This window comes from Impatiens glandulifera, chromosome 7, assembly GCF_907164915.1.
Source record: "Impatiens glandulifera chromosome 7, dImpGla2.1, whole genome shotgun sequence".
Taxonomy (NCBI): Eukaryota; Viridiplantae; Streptophyta; class Magnoliopsida; order Ericales; family Balsaminaceae; genus Impatiens; species Impatiens glandulifera.
Genome location: NC_061868.1, coordinates 8,900,815 through 8,919,333, shown reverse-complemented (window position 1 = coordinate 8,919,333; position 18,519 = coordinate 8,900,815). Strand labels below are relative to the sequence as shown.

Genomic DNA, 18,519 nt, shown 5'->3' with positions numbered 1-18,519 from the left:
GTACCCATGTAATGTTCAAAAGAATACATCCATCAATACTGGACAGGTCCCCCAAGCAAAGCCTTAAATGACAAGTGAACCGAGAGATGCATCATGATGTCGAAGATTGACGATGGAAAAATCATTTCAAATTTGCAAAGTGTCAATATAATATCCATGTACAATTATTCGATGACCGCTGCAATCAACTCTTTGGAGCACAACAACCGAAAGAACCAAGACAAATTTATTATAGCATCATACACATTATCTGGAAGTAATCCACGGGTTGATAAAGGAATAAGATATTCCAATAAAATGTGACAATCATGACTCTTTAATCACGTAATCTTTTTCTCTTCCAAATTTACACAACCTCTGATATTTGAGCAAAAACCATCAGACATCTTAATATCTTTCAAGAATTTACAAAGACGTTTTTTTATGATCAGAGGTCAAAGTGAAAGGCGCTTATGGATAATGAACCACTCCTTCATCATTTATAGGATGTAACTATTGTTTTATGCCTAAGAGTTGTAAGTCTTTACGGACTTTAGGACTATCCTTAGTCTTCTCTTTCACATTCATTATTGTTCTCAATACGCTATCACAAATATTTTTCTCAATACGCATCACACCCAAATTATGTCTCAATAATAGTGATTTCCAATAAGGAAAATGGAAGAAAATGCTAAGTTTGTTCCAATTGTCTCCCCATATTTCATGATATATCTTGGTTTTATTGTTCTGATCCGTAGTAAGAATTGTGTCTTCTAGGTGTCGTGTTTGCTCGTAACTTTCTTGCCCTATTAACAATTTAGAGGACTCTCTATAATCTGTTCGATCATCAAACAACTCTTTATCCATTCTGTATTTGTGCTTTGGTGGAAGGAAGCGTTTGTGACACATGTAACATTGTTTGGAACCATTATTTAAAAATGTCATTACCGAAAGTTTTCATATAACTTTCGGTTTTAACCCTTCCAATTATTTTAAAATAGAGAAAATTAAAGGTTTTCCAATAAACCTTCGCAATTACCAATTTGGGAAAAAGTTAAAACTGAAGATTTTCTAATAAACCTTCGTAATTACCCCTTCCTAACACTTAGATTTATTTTTAATTTTTTTTGGGAAGGGTCAAAACCGAAAGTTTATTAGAAAATCTTCGCAATTACCAATTTGTGAAAAGTTAAAACCGAAGGTTTTTTAATAAACCTTCGATTTTGACCCTTCCCAACACTTAGAAATTATTTTTAATTTTTTTTGGGAATGGTCAAAACCGAAAGTTTATTAGAAAACCTTCGCTATTACCAATTTGAGGAAATTTAAAAACCGAAGGTTTTCTAATAAACCTTCGCAATTACCCAATTTCCAACACTTAGAATTATTTTTGGTTTTTTTGGAAAGGTCAAAACCAAAGGTTTATTAGACAACTTTCGGTAAATCCTCATATCACCGAAAGTTTTACACACCTCTCGAAATCTTTTTTATTAACGGAAGTTTTCTTCCCTCGGTATCTTTACCGAGAGTTTTCTATAACTCTCGGTAAATTTTGTCGGTAAAGATCCTTTTTTACTAGTGGAAATAAATAATTTTGATGTTTTGTAGCTCGGTTGTTAACAATTGAGTGTGTCTATTTTAATTTGTCACTTTTGTTGATTATATAACGTATGTTTTTGGTTGAACAAATTAACTTTGAGAGAATATTTGAATCATAACTTTATCTTTTTTTTTAGTTATCGCTGAAAATGAACAAATTTTATAAAGAATAAAATAAAGCATTACACAAATTTGGACAAGGGTAATTGATATGATTAATTAACATGCATGTATGTCCCAAAATTAGAAGACCTAACTTAATGAGTTCAACTACGAACACATTTAAAAAAATGGAATCAAATTTAAATAGTTGAATAGATAAGAAGTGATAAAGGAGAGAAATTGAGAAAAAAATATGAGAAGAGTAGAGATAATTTTTTTTTTTATCAACCAATCAAATTGCATCATTTTATTCTCTCAAATTTATTCTCCTTCTCATTTCTCTTAATAAATACACTATTACCCTCCCAACTATAATTATGTTAATTAAATAATATTGGAATCAATCTAGCTAGGACTTACTAATTAGTTTTAAATAATTTTATTTTGGGAAAGTTGTTATTTCTTTTTCTTTACTCATGTCCACAACAGACATCCAACAAAAATATTACATAAACAGTACTTTGTGCAAAGGCAACGGTACATTATGGTCTCTGGTCCACACTCACAGGGTGTAAAAACTGTCATTTTCTAAGAGCTTGTTTGATCTTGTTTTATTTTTGGTTTTGAATTTTTGTTATACATTAGTAAAAAAAACTATAATTTTTTAATATAATATCCCACTTCAGAGTTAGATTTACAAGTTTTTTCTCACCTAGGGAAATTAAGCTTAAGGCCCATTTGGAAATAACCTAATAAACCCAATATATGGCCTTAATTAATTAAGTTGACACTTGAATATATATTGTCTTCTCCATGAATAACCCAATTGAAGTAACCCAGTAAGGTAGTCGGCTTAAAAGACTAAAAGGTCACTGGTTAAAAGACTAAAAGGTCACGGGTTCGATTCCATCTTGAAACACTTTGAGTTTAAGCGGGACATAATTGTGGGGTGTCATGCTAGTTCTTCTTCATTCAAAAAAAATTAAATAAATAAAAATAACACAATTGAAGTAGGTATAAAAAAAAACATCAATGCATATTAGATTTTCAAATGTGAAGGATTCACCTAAGAAATCTTATATTCAATATCCCAATTTATGTAGATATTATTAAAAAAAAAGGTTGGCCAACAATATTTCAATGTTAACTGTCCAAAAAACATCCTTCAAAAGGAAGAAAGAAAATTTGAATCTTATCTATTATTTACAGTATATTGGAAAAGTACCGCCTAAAATTTGTCTGTAATTTTTATAGGTATTCAAATAAAACTATCTAGGAAATCCAAAAGTCATGGCCTCAATAATAATCCGATATGTTTTTTGGTTTAGTCTTACACTAATTGAGTCTCAAATTACATTGATCTACTTACGAATGTTTGAATCGAGTTTATCTTCTTATATACATGAGTTTTTATATTCTATCATTAAACTATGAATCTCAATTAAAACAAGTATTAATGTTCTTTTCTATATTATAAAGTTTGTTTTTTAAATACCAACCAAAAAAATCTTAGAAAATTTTTGGCAACATATATAAAGAGATATGGTTGGGAGGTAATAGGAAGAGAAATTTGATGAAATGACACTAAAAATTACCTTATTTGTTATAAGTGTCAGCGCATAAAATCAAATGCGCTGGTGACACTTTTCTTTTTTATTGGACGAAAATGTTTCCGTTGCGAGACGCAACCGGCAATCGCGAGACGATTTTTTTTTTAAAAAAATAAGAAAAAAATGCGTCTCGCGAATGCCAGTTGCGTTTTGCGATTGTGAACGTCTCGCGACATGGGCAAAATCGTCCGAAAGAAAAAGAAAAGTGTCACCAGTGCATTTAATTTTATGCGCTGACACTCATAACAAATAAGGTGATCTTTAGTGTCATTTCATCAAATTTCTCAATAAGAAAAGGAATGACTAGCGTAATCTGATTGGTCGAAAAAATTAAATAATTTGTTTCTTATTTCGTTTCTTATACTTTTTCATTTTTTCAATTAATGAAGTAATTTCAAGTCATTTCTTCAAACATTCCCCTCCTATCTCTCCTCGTATATCACTTCATTTCCTTTCACATTCTCTTCCTATCTCCTCGTATATAAATTCTGATATTTGATGCCAAAATATCTCACTTCGTAAATAAATTCTAATATTTATGCCAAAATAAAATTCTGTTATTTGATGCGGTGGATGAAATCAAATGTGTATGTGTGAGAGAGAATGCAGTATGAGAGAGAACGGTTGGGCACAAATCCCTATGAATTATTCCATGCAGAGCGAAATCTGCTTCCTCAGAAACCCAGAATCCACATGTGTCTGCCCTTAAAAAGTATCACCAAAATTTCATACTTACTTTTAAATATTTTTTATTTCTTAAATTTATTAAGAATTTTTTTTAAATCAATGTTAGAATGCGTTAAATGTAAGTTAATTAGTTTCCTATATTACAATAAAAATATTCATATTATTTGAATGGGTAACAATTGATGTTTAATACGTTTAGAGTTGTGTAGACACTATTTTCGATCACTAATTTATATTTTTAAATAAATAAATCCCGAACTTACAAAAATGTTTTTTTATTTATATACGGGATCACGGTACAAAAATTAAAAATTAAATTATTTTGAGGATTAATATCGTATCCATTAGATTCATAAATTTTATATTATTCGTAAGATAAGGGGTTGCAAATCAAATAAATTATTATTTGATAAATTATTGTTATTAATAAAAATGTTATTTTATTTTATATGGATTACTTTCTTTGTCTAGCCCGCTCATAACAAAATGTTAAACCGACTGACACAACCAAATTGGTTGAGGAAAAGGAAAGCTCAGCAACCAAGCACTCCCGCTAGGTTGTCGAGGACACGTCTGAAGAGGAGGCGGGCATCCCCTAAGTTTACCACCCCGCCCACTAATGGATTATGAGGGGGCAGGTGAACGAGAACCGACCGAAAACCGGAACCACTTTACTGACCCCAGAATACTCGATTCATTAGAATCGGGGATGGATGGAACCAATCAAAAATGCAAATAGCACAAGCGAAGCCGAGAAACGTACCGCAACGACTAGGACTCGACTCGTGTACATATGGCGTCCCTTCTCAAAAAACCTAGAAAGAACATTTCGTTAAGCAAACAGATTCAACGATAGAAGATGATAACCTTTTGTCACTGTTGAATCAAACTAATTGCCAACAAGAACCATTGAAGAGGCAGATCAAAATATGGTGCGGAAAAACCCAAATCGATATGAATGGAAGATGCCTCTGGAGTCCTTCTAGAATCAATAGCATTTTGTCGGAATACGAATAAGATCAAAAAGTCCATCATTGGGCAAACAATGCAATCGCTTCTGTTAGAGCAAAACCCAAAATGGCATAACCAAATAATTGTTTAGTCAATGAAGGATTTTGCTGCTAAAGACAAGGCCTATACTTAGTTTCCTTCCTACCAAGACCCGGGGAATCAAATATGTAAGAAAATATATGATCAGTGATCTTCTTTCTGCTCTTCAAGGCTCTTCTTGTAAAGAAAGGCATCGATACATACACCCCTCTGCCCAAAAGGCCTACTTAGAGGAGGTCGCGGTCTGGTGTGAGCTTAAGATCCTCTCCCTGTGGTCGAGCGCAAGAGCTGAATATGAACTCTTTTTACCATGTACTCAGCTTCTATTTTCTTTCTATTCAAGCTCAGGGAAGAGGAAGCCTAAGCAAATTAGAATATGAAGGTAAGATCGATATGCTTATGTGGTCGATTGTTTTAATAACGAGCACAAGAGATTCAGCTCTAAACATTGTTTTATTTTAGTTCATGGTTCGGCCTGAATTTCTTGTTTTATTTGTTTACCCTTATGCTATCACTTTTTACAGGGACGGTGTGAGTGAGTCTCAGTTCAACAAAGTCCAACATGTTGAGCTCGAATAAATCATTGAGGTTTGAGTTTCATTTTGTGTTGAAAATATTTGTTAGTGCGCTTGCATGATACAGTTCACGTCCAGTCATTTTATTTGACTCTATTGACGAGAATGAGTCTCCAAAGTTTGTTGTCATTGTTGCGCAAAATCATCATCATACTAAGTTTTTCCTGGATCTCCTGAAAATGTTCCTCTTGTCACCTTTAGATTCACAAAAAGAAAAAAATGCAGCACACTAGATTATTATTTTTCTTGTTAAACATGTGATAGACAACAAAATTTGTCATCCAAGAAAGAAGGACTTCTACATGTGCGCACATGCTAGAGTGATCGTAAGTATTATACATAGTTTTAGATGTATGACATTTGTTGTATATGTTTCTTATTGTCACACAGTTGTAAGTAAACCTTATCTTATTTTCTTTCATTTCGGAACTACTAGGCCAACGGGCGGTGTGTATAGGGCCTGGGTACATATTCACAAAGAATAAAATCCTCCAATGGAGCGACCTTTTTCTGTCTTGTTAATCCGCTTCCCTAAACGAAATAAATGTCCCATCTATAACCGAGCTACTTTTAGACTCTTCCTCAGTTCCCTTGTTAGGCGAAGTAGCCGAAGAAAAAAGACTGATCAAAGAAGAGAGCTCATACTACCGTCAGTCTAAGTTAGGTTTGGGTATAGCAGGACTTGATCCTACGATCACTAGGTTAAAAGCCTAATACTCTACCAACTGAGCTATACACCCGCGAACCCCGATTACAACATTCCTTTCTATTGCGCCTAAAATATCTATTTCTGTTAATATTTCACGTCTTTCTATTTATGATTCCTATGGAGCTACATTGCAAAAAATCTTCTTTTTCTGCAGCATTGCTTCTATGATCTTAGGAGCACTGACCGCCATGGCCCAAACGAAAGTGGAAAGACTTTTAACTCATAGTTCTATTGGACATGTAGGTTATATTCGTATTATTTCTCATGTGAAACCATAGAAGGAATTCAATCACTACTAATTGATCTCTTTATTTATGCATCAATGACGATAGATGTATCCACCATAGTTTCAGTATTACGGCAAACCCGTGTCAAATATATAGCGGATTTGGGCGCTCTAGCCATAACGAATCCTATTTTGGCTATTACCTTCTCCATTACTATGTTCTCATACGTGGGAATACCCCGTTAGCCGACTTTTGTAACAAATTATATTTGTTCTTCGCCGCTCTAGGCTGTAGCAACTCTAAATATATCATATAAAACTGCAAGATTTGCAGTAACAAGAGTTAATTTAAAGATGAAGTTCGCTAATCAATTCACAACCAAAATAAGGAAGTAGTGATTATTTTTAACAGGCATTAGAGACATAACGTCAATATCATTTCTCACGTGGAACCAATACGACATATTTTAATATCTTAATTGATAAATAAGTGACGTGATAAATAAGAAGAAACAAGAAAAAAAATATTAAATTATGAATAAAATCTTAAAAACAAATCCAATAACAAACAAGCTCACGGGACAAGAAGAGACTAACAAAATTATAAAATAAAATATTTATTTTATTGTTTTGATTATTTGAATGATAAAAAGAAGGAAATTGTTTTGATTACATGTTTCTGATTTATCATTCTGATAAAAAAATATAGATATATATAGAGTAGAAATTGTTTTCAAATATGGTGGTTTCATTGAAAATTAAATTTGAGATCTTTAATGGCTCTTACTCAGGATGACAATTATAATTAGTTTCGCAGTTTCAATATGAATTGTTTCGTTAGGGACGATTTTCTCTCGATTTTAACGGTAATTATCTGGGGATAATGCGGGATGATATTTGTGTCCTCGTCCTGACTTCGTCCACAATTTCACCAAGATTCTATCTCTAAAATTAATAAGCACTTAAATATATAACATCACCCACATATTTATTTATTTTTTGTGTTTTATAAAAAAAAATGAAGTTTATTTTTTATAATAATATAAAATTTCAAAATAATATAATATATATAATATTAAAAAAAATTATATAATTTTATTAATTTTTTTTTAGAGAATATGGTATAATTGATTATTTTTTTAAAGACATGGTATACCTGGTTAACAGTGTCCAAGCGGATTCTCCGAAATTAAACGGTGCAAAGATTGTAGTAAAATTAATTCCAAAGTAAAATAGGGATGATAAACGCATTCTTTATCCCAATTCGCCCTATTACAAAATAAAGATTATAGTAAAAAAAAAATGAAAGTAAAATTAGAATGATAAACTCATTTTTCGCCATGATTTATCTTATGTCATCCTAACTTCTATACCTTCAACTATTGAAGTAGGTTAAAAGAAAAGAAGGTTCAAATGAAAATTGTACAAAAATTCATGGGAAGCATTAATTTGTTTACTAAATAATTATTACAAATAAAAAGTTAGTTTGACTTTATTGTTTTCTGAAGTTCATCACATGGCTTTTATCCTTTTTCCTGTGTGTGGATATTTCCTTTTGATCACCTTAGGATATTAATTGATTAAGAAGATTCATATTATTAATGACTCAATTTTTTCATCTATAGTGACCACCTAAACAATAACACAAGTAAAAAGAACACATTTATTTGTAAGTGTGGGCTTTGTAGTGAAATATTTGGATGTAATTCAATTACTTAAATTATTATAATATCATCAATCATTTATTAAAAGTGAATTCTCCATCTCAAATATGCACAAATGAAAAAGTCCCAGTTAAAAATAATAATAGTAATTTATTATATTAAAAATTAACTAAAAACTATATATATATATATATATATATATATATATATATATATATTAATTTAAAGAAAAACGTCATATTTAATGAAAAATAAATTATTTGAATTGCATAACTAAAATACTAATTTAATATATATATAAGATCATATGCATGTACTTTAAAATAAAATAATATTGAATATTTTTTTGTCTCAATTTTAAAAGAATATATAATTAGTATGTTATTATTTTAGTTCATAATATTAGCGATGATTTGATTAGTGATTAATGACTTGAGTAGCTCAATATTTTTTATTTTATTTTTTTGTTAGTTAAATTGTTAATAAAAAAAATTAAAAAATATACTTTTTTTATTATAATTTAAATATTTTTTTATCAAATTATTTATTTTTTTTATAATTTAAATTAGAAACAAAGTTTTTTTTAAAAAGGTAAAAAAAATCTTTTAAGCAAAACTGCAAATCATAAATGAAATAAAAAATAAAAAAATAAGAAAAAATGTTAATAAATAAGTTATCGTCTTGTAAATTTTCGAGAAGAACGATTAACTTCTCCGACAGACTCTACTGACTTCCCAAAACGAATCTCAGAAAACGTTAGCATTATGAATGATACGCATTAGACGACTACGATTATTGAAAATTCGACGATTTCTCTCCAACCAGATAGTCCACCAAAAAATAATTGGAATAATAACTAAAATATGTAAGTCTACCATATCAGCTGCATCAATCCAAACTTTTCAACAATTACCCAAAAACTCAGGTATCACCCAATGAAACTCAGTAATACTCCACAAAATACTCTAAATACTCGATACTCATCGACAATGCAAAAGTTAGTGAGTTGCCGATTCAACATTATCGTGACACATACAACTAGCCATAATATACAAAAAGACCCTAGAAAGAGAGAAAAAAACTCTAGAGATTTTTAAGGAAGCGTGATCGGCACAAGCGGCACATCACGGCATATCAGCACGGCGACACAATAGGCACATACAACACGATTGTCACAAGTGATACAGTATTGTCTTGAGTCGGAAATCAATAAATCGGCACCAAAATCACCATTTATCAAAGAAAGCGCGATCGGCACGAACGACACGATTGACACAGGCGGCACAGCCCGATCTGCACGGACGACACGATATTGTCTTGCGTCATAAGTGAGCCATTAAGTTTCTCTAGTCTAGGATTTCTTGTGCATTAGTAAACATCGCTGGAATTTGCCTTCGATTGCGGTTTATATGTGATCATTTAATAGGTTTTCTGCAATTACTTTATTCATTTTCTTTATTTCTGCCATCACGGGGAAGAGAAAAAATAAAAGTAATAAATCTAAAGAAGTTAGAGATTTTGTGCTGGAAGGAATCAAGAAAGAAGACGTCAAGGAAATTGAAAGAATTGCTGAAGAAGTTATCAAAGAACAACATGATACCAACACAAGTAAGCAATCTGCTCCAACTGCTATTGGGAAAATTCATGTTGAAAATGATGCAGAAAAATAGGGGAATAATGAAAGAGTTTGGAAGATACGCTATAATGAAAGAGCTAATATGTTTGGGCTCAAGAATTAGATTACAAAGCTCCTTGTGCATGCCAAAATGGGAGAAATTGTCATCAATAAGGAGAAAACACAACAGATTACAATTCAACTCAACATCCACTATCTTCAAGACTGTAATCTGCTGAAAAAAGAAGAATATGAAGAAATTGTTCAATGGTCAGTTGGTACAATGAAGGAGCTGATGAAGACTCCCAAATCTAAGTCATATACTATCAGGAGTAACTCGACATAGAAAACTAATGAAGTCTGTAAGAACAACAATGCAAAAAAGTTAGAAGATCATGTCTATAAAGGGAAAATCTAATTGGGAAATACACAGATAAAAGTGAAGGTATTGAATTCTCCATTCGAATTTAAATTGCCTACTGAAGTAGAGGAAAACTGTATAAAGGATGAGAAAATTTATTTGTGGGAAACTACATAAGGAAAAACATAGTATCCTTCCCAATTACTAAAGATGCACTATTAAAGCAATGGGAAGGAAAAAGGCTGGAGAATATTTCAGCAAATGTCCATGATTTATATTTTCTTAAAAATCAAGAAGGGGTCTAATTTGGAGAAAATTCTAGAAAATGGGCATACATATATAGGATCCAACTGTATGAAATTGAAAAAATGGTTTGAAGACTTGAACCTATTGTGTAATCCAAAAGAAACTGCACAGATATGGTTCAAGCTCTGGAATATACATGTACATATGTACAATTCTGAAGCACTTAGTCATTTTGTAGGTTTATTGGGTAGACCATTATACATAAATCCAATTACTGAAGGTGGAGAGCACCTATCATTTTCTAGAATTAGCATTGAGGTGCATCCTAGAATCACACTGCCAAAAAGTATGACCGTAATAGACAGAAAAGGAAAACCTACTATCATGGAAATCACTTATGAGTGGAGGCCAGACAGATACTCTTTCTGCAATATCTTCCAACATGCAAGCTCAAAATGTGATTTGGCTAAGGAAGAAGATTAGAAAATTCATAAAGGCAGAAAGTAAAGATGTAGGAAAATGAAATAGAGGTGCCTATTTTCAAAGAGAGAAATGTGGTTAAAGAACAGGAAACGGAAGATAAAGAAAATTATGTACAAGAAGAAAGTAGTACGAAGAAGGAGGTGAAACCTCAACCTAATCATGTTGAAGAGATAGTTGAGGATTCTCAATCAAATCAACTTGAAGTGGTTGCTGATGAAAATATATAGGAAGATACTCAGGTTAATCAAGATGAAGAAGATAATTCAAAGGTTGATATAGAGGAAACCAAAGTTGTTGAGAATTCCAAAGCTGAAGTTGAAGTAAATAAAGACAATGATCTCGAAATTCAAGTTGAGAACAACAAGGTGAAGAGGCCGGAAATCCTGAATAATAATTATTTCTATCAAATCAGAACAGGTTCATATAAAGAAAAAAATCAAAATGAGAATATGCAGTATTCATCAACCTCTTCAATTCATTCCCTTTCATTGCAAGAGGAAAGGGAAGAGGAAGAGGAAGGACAAGGGGAAGAGGAAGACAACGTGTTGAAACATCAGGTTGGTATGAAAATAAAAATACAGATTGGGATAATTAGAATTTGATACAATTTGTAATATTTGTTTGTAATCTCTTTTTCTTGCATGTTTGATTGCTACTAATCAGGTTCTTTAGGTTCGTTTGATTGTCGTCATTTAATCATAGCTAAAATTTGTCTAGCTTTGATTCTTGACCCTCCCACTTTTGGAAATTTAATGAAATAGTTTTAACCGTTCTCCTAAAAAAAACTAGCCATAATATAACATTTTTTATGCACATATCATATATAAGAATCCTACGGTGAATAACGCTCTATCCAAATAATGAGATCTTTGATGGAGTCCCCAAAGTTTTTAATAATAAAAATGATATGGAATCATCTTAGATAACAACTTGTAGAAATACCCCATATGAAAACTACTCATACATTGCCGGTGCATAATGTCTTGTTTAGACGGGGACACGTCCTACCAAAAGTAAGACTCTATTATGGGACGAAATCTCCAAAATGTTTAATCTCCTTTTATATCTAATTCGGCTAGCGAAGCCACTAGACTAGTATAAAACATGTCATTAACTATGACATTTATACATATAACAATGGAAGCAAGCTCATGATACATCGTAGCTAGATTTTGACTCTACACCAAATGTCGTTCCATAAACAAATCGAAGAACCATCCCCATAATAAATCTAGACTACTCATAATAACTTTTCAGCATGGAGTAATTTCCCCCCACAAAATTCTATATCCCACTAGATAACTAGATATTTTGGTGAACCAACTAGACTAATCATGATCATGTTTACAACTGATTATTGATGTCCAAAAACTATTCAGCTCTGTTGCAAATCTACTACACCATTTTGATAAAAAAAAAAGAGCCTTATTAAAGGAAATAAGATCTCGAATATCCAAACATTTGATCTTTAAAACATTTAACCTTATCCTAATTAACTATATTGCAAAACAATGAGTTAGAAGATCCACATAGAAATTTACACATTATTCTCTCAATTTTCACCGTCACGCTCTTGAGAATAGTGAATAACGACATCATATACGTGGGAATATATGACAACACACTCGTGATGAGGATTAGCTAACCCCCTTTCGAGATTATTTTACTTTTTCATTTAGACAGTTTATATATCATTTTAGTGATAATCGGATCCTAATATACCTTGGATCGTAATTTAGCACATGATGTCATACCAAGATATGTTGATGGAAGACCACCAATTCTGAACCCCAACACATTTGCCAACCTCATTCTTCTTCTATTCGAAACACAATATGAGAAAAATATGTTTTATTAAGCTTAACTAGAAGATCGGAACATGCACCGAATAACCATAAAATATCATTAATGTGTTTAAAATTAATGTAGGTAGCATGAACCATTTACAGTGTGTCATCAATGAAAATCAAATGTGATATAGAAAAATGATATCTTCTTTGACCCACAACTCACTCCATGGATGTGTCCTAAGTTTTCTATAAAATGCATCATTTTTAGAGAGCTTCCATAACCATGACAGATGCTTCTTCAGACGGTTACTGAAGCAAGGCGTCTGCTCGCCCTTCTTTAGATTGTTGCTGAAGCAAGGCGACTGCTCGCACACTTCATCAGACCAGGGTGACTATTGAAGTGAGACGTTTGCTCGCGCACTTCTTCAAACCAGGACGTTTGTTAAAGTGAGACGCCTACTCGCGCACTTCTTCAGACCAGGACGTCTGTTAAAGTGAGACGTCTGCTCGCGCACTTCTTCAGACCAGGGCGTCTGTTGAAGTGAGACCTTTGCACACGCACTTCTTCAGACCAGAGCGTCTATTGAAGTGAGACGTTTACTCGCGCTTCTTTAGTCTAACACGTCTGATGAAGATAGACGTCTACTCGCGCTCTTCTTGAGTTGTACATGCGCATAGACGTTTACACAACTTAGTTTTGTTCACGAACACATCATTAAACCTATTTCGTATTGATTTAAACTTATTCACTTAAATTTATTTTAATCAATTAAAAACATTTTTCCTTTATTAATTATTTCTCTTTTAATTAATTTTTCTTTTTTCTTTATTTAACTTAATCTAACACAATCAATATATTTTGTACATATTCTCATTTTGTCAATTACATCAAACAAAAATTATCAATTTACATTATCATAAGCTTTTCGAAGTCTAACTTGACAAAAGCACATTTTTACCTCTTAAATTAGTTGAGTCAATGCACTCATTCTTTATTAATACGGTATCATAGATTTGACGACATTTGATAAACGTCATCTATTTACTAGATATGACTGTCTCTAACATCCTTCGCAACATGTTGGCCAAACATTTTATGACAAACTTATAAAAAGACGAAACAAGAGTGATAGGCCTAAAGTTCTTCACATCAATAGTCCTAGAACTTTATGAATAAGACATATCAAATTAGAGTTTCAGCTCTTATTAAATGATGAGAATTGATAAAAAAAATTATCAATTGTTTTCATAATTCCAATTTATTTCTGACTCTTAACCATCTAGTTCTACTTCGCTGGCGTGCCCTAATTTTCTCCTCTTTACACATGTCGAGTAATTTGCTAACAATGTGAATTCAAGAACTAACCTCCTCGGCTGGGAGTGCATGAATCTCATTGTCCCGTTAATGACATTAATTTCTTTACCCAGGTGAAAAACTAAAAACTTGAAATTAATAATAATCAAACATCATTTAATTCATCTCTCATCAATTAAATTACAAAATATTAAAATATTATCTATTTAAAAATATATATTTTATTATTATATATTATTATTAAATTATTTTATTAAAAAAAAAAATACTCAGTCCTTAAAATTACTACCAGTAAATATCTTTATATTTTATATAATATAGGTTTATTCTAATAAACCCAAACCAAACAAAAGTAGTTGCTTGAATTAAATCCAATTAACTTGTTTGATTTTGATTTTTTTTTAAGTAATCTTTTATCTTATAATTAATTACTTGATTATTAAATTAAATATACTAATTATTCTTATAAAAAATAAATATTAAACACAAAAATATAATAATAATAATAATTAAATCAAATAATCCCAAATTATATAGTTTTTCAACTAATAAGATTTTTAATTCGAATAATCCTATATCAAACCAGGCCTAAGCTAGCTCTAAGAAATTGTGCAATGATAAGGTCTCTAGCAGTTCCATTGTTTGACAGAGCAGACCAAAAAATTCTTTTGCCATAGTACTTGTACCTTTTACCACTGCAACTTGTCTTTTTTTCATGATTATCTTTTTCTTCTTTCTTCTATCTCATGTTTGATCTCCAGTTATTTGAATCATCAATCCATTATTTACAAGTTTTTTTAATTAAATGATTACTTTATGCATATCTTTAAGATTTATAAATTTAAATTTATAAGAAAATAAATATAAATATTTATAATTAATAAAGCTTAAAAATGGAGAATGTTTTGATATTTTTATTAATTATTTTATTAAAGAATTCATTATTGTTTTTGTTAAGAATATGATGTTTGATTGAATAGTAAATACACTTCAAAAAGGCTATATATATATATATATATGGAGATAATTATGTGGTATAAACTTATTTGAAAATTTTATAAATAATTTTATTTGGTGGTGATTTTGAAAAGATAATATTTTTTTTGGTTAATTTAATTGTTATATTTATTTATTATATATATTACTAATATTATCATAATATTATTAAAAATATTAAATATTTTGTCCATTCACTTGTCATAGAGTAACTATTATCCACACTAATTAAGACATGCTTCATGAAAGTGATAACGGGAAAAACTGTATTATTGAGGCACTTCCATTTGAAGAAAGACATCTATATGTATGAGGAAGAGATTTGTTAGCCAATAAACATGAAATGAAACAGAGAAACTAATATGGATGACTACTATGGATGACGGCTAATGGTTACAAGTAAAAAGAATTTGTCGTTAGCGTGTTAACGCTAACGACAATTGAAAAAAGAAAATAAATCTTGGGATGACAAGGAGTCCCATAGAATCTTTTACAAAGTCTATTACGATATATAAGAGATTTTATATCCAAATGGACATTAGCTCGACTAGAATCTAGATTAGAAAGATTGATACTTGAAGCGGGGTCTATCTTGAGTTGTTTTATTAATTTTATTTTTTTCGTGTTATAATTTTCATGGATCTTTACATTAACGGTAGAGATGAACATATTTAATTTACCCTTTTAAAAAAATATTAAAGACTTAGATTTATTTTAATTTATTTATCTAAAAGAAAAGATAAAAAGATTTACTCAATCCTACTCACTTCATTAGTAAATACATTGTTGACCATATTTCTTTTTTCATATGTGAATAAAATATAAAGATATTTAAAACTAGAATCTAGACAAATTTATTGAATCAAAATAAATTAATTAAAAAGTGAAAGAGAATATATTTTAAATCATTTTAATTTAGCTTTATTTCCTTTAGAGTAATATCTCTTTCTTTTTAAATTGTGGAGAGATGTTAAAGATGAGAAATATATAAATATATACCAAAAAGCTATAACTAATTTATTAATTGTTTTGTGTTATTTATACAAATATTAATAATTTATTAATTATTTTATTCTAAAATTATCTAACTTTTAATTATAAACAAAAATTTAAATAAATAATTCTATTGTTAGATATTTTTTCATTTAAAAATATATAATTATGATATATTAAACTCTATTTTTATTTTGTAAATAAAGTTTTCATCCTAGTTTTCAAATACCCCAAGATAAATTTCTAGAAAAATTTCTAGAGGAGGCCAAAATCTAGAACATTAATCATTGACAACTGTATTATGATAATCTTTAAATGAATTATAATTAAATATTATTAAATTTATTGGAGAAATTTTTATGGATAAATATTAAAGTGTTATAATGCAAATATTTAATAAATACTTTACTATAAACAATATAACTAATTTATTAATATTTAATTACTTTAATTTGTTAAGAGTTTTTTTTTTAAGAATTGGTAATATCTTAATTAATTATTATATTTTATAATAAAGTAACTTTTAATTATAAACCAAATCTAAATAAATGATTCAATACAATTTGTATTGGATTTTCTTCCTTTTCAAAATTAAAATTATTAAATTTTATTTACATTTTCTATCATCAAATTTGCATATACCAGATCATTATTTCAGTGTTTCAATGATAATCCAGTGTGATATTTCATTCTTTTAATGACTTGTAATTAATTTACCTAAATTGATTATGTTTTGATAAGAACAAATTAATAAAACGATTAATCTTTGAGTTTTAAAATTAAATTAAATTATTATTTATATCCCATATAAATACAAGTCCTCTTGAGTTTCCTTTTCACATCACTATTTCTCTCTTTCTTTCTGTCTCTTTTTCTCCTTCCCTTACTTTCATCCATGGTGAATTCGAGTTCCAACGAAGAATCGGATCGGTTTAACCCTAGATGGACCGGAAAGAGAACGGTGGTGCCGAAGATCAAGAAGCCGCCGCAGAGAGGAATGGGTGTGGCGGAGCTTGAACGACTGAGATTGCTGGAGAGAAACCAGACCTTTCCGGAGATGGGTTCTTATTTTCGCACTCCGTTCACTACCGATCCGTCTCCAATCGGAGTTCCGATGAACTTTCCACCAGGGTTTGGGCCAATGGGTTACAACCCAAATTTTGTTATCACAAACAATGGAAATGTGATGTATCCGGTTCAGTATCAGATTCCGAATCCATATTCATATGGGTCTGATTGCATAATCTCTAATGAGCTCCCTTCAATTCCAAGCCCTGTTTACAAGGTATGATTTGAAAACAAACATTATTTTTGTTTTAAAATAAGGTTGTCTTGTCTTATTCTTGTTGTTTCAACAGAAGAAACATACTGATGTTGATCAATCAAAAGAGATGATGGGATTCAATCTGGGTAATGAAAATTACAACAAGGTAATGATCAAGGGCTTGTTTGATTTGGGATTAACAATTGGGAGAAATTTAATCTGTAATTTGTTGATAGGAAATGGTGGTGGAGCATCAGTTTTTTCCTACTAAAACTGATTTGAAGATGAAGGGAAAGATGAAGTTGGGTTCTTCATCAGAAACTTCAATTGAAATTCCATCGGTTAGTAATGAAGATGATGATCATGTGATGGTCATTGATCTTTCTCTCAAGCTTTGATGGGTTTAGTTCAGTTTCTGTATTTCTCTGAAAATGGGGTACTTTTGAAGAATACCATTTTGTCTTTTCTTGACTAAACAACATGTTATGTTTGAACTGTGTTCTTCTTTCTTCTCCATTCTCTCTCTATAAATGTCATGATCTTGTCAGTCAGTTTCTTTACTTTCTCGCAGCTTTTTTGATCTTGTTGTTAGTTATGATTTGATCTTTTATGGACTAGTTTGTGAACAATGATGATTTTTTTTTTGGATCCAATCCAAATGAAAAATAATTTGATTAAGTGGGAGATTTAAAATTAAGTGGATTCATTCTAATTAAAAAAATTAAGCTTTAATTGTTTTGTTAAATAAATATATTGTTTAGAATGATTTTTTATAAAAGTTAGACAAGGATTTTGAACAAATAAAATAAACTTTTAACAAATTTAAGAGCAAAATACATTTTTTTTCTTAAATAAAATGGTAGCTTCTTATGTGACATTTAGAACAAAATTATCAGTATAAAACTTTGAAAATACATGTTTTTTAAAAAAAATATATGAATAAACTCGTTAGATAACTATGTGTAAAATGTTACAAAAGAGATAGAGATTAAATATTTAATATTTGATTCTCACTATTTAAAATGAAATATATGTGAATAATAAAATGAGCGAATGCAAAAAAAAAAAATGAACACTAAACAAAAAAAAATGTTTTCAAATCTAGTGTTGTGATCTCTAGTAATTTAATAAGTTTAGATTGAGATGTGTTTGGAGTCACTATTTGACGATCTCAACGCCACTTTTCTTCATATAATTGTAAGTATTTATGGTAACTTAACATGTACGACAAAAATAAACGTGTTATAAGTTTCTT

General features: G+C 30.3%; 1 non-coding gene and 1 pseudogene across 1 annotated transcript; one reads left to right on the top strand and one right to left on the bottom strand.

Annotated features, from left to right (window-relative positions):
• The first annotated feature begins 5,167 nt into the window (after positions 1 to 5,167).
• On the top strand, positions 5,168 to 6,854 carry LOC124946281 (annotated as a pseudogene).
• Positions 6,270 to 6,342, bottom strand: TRNAK-UUU. Its single transcript has one exon. It is a non-coding gene; the product is annotated as a tRNA-Lys (tRNA).
• Positions 6,855 to 18,519: the final 11,665 nt, after the last annotated feature.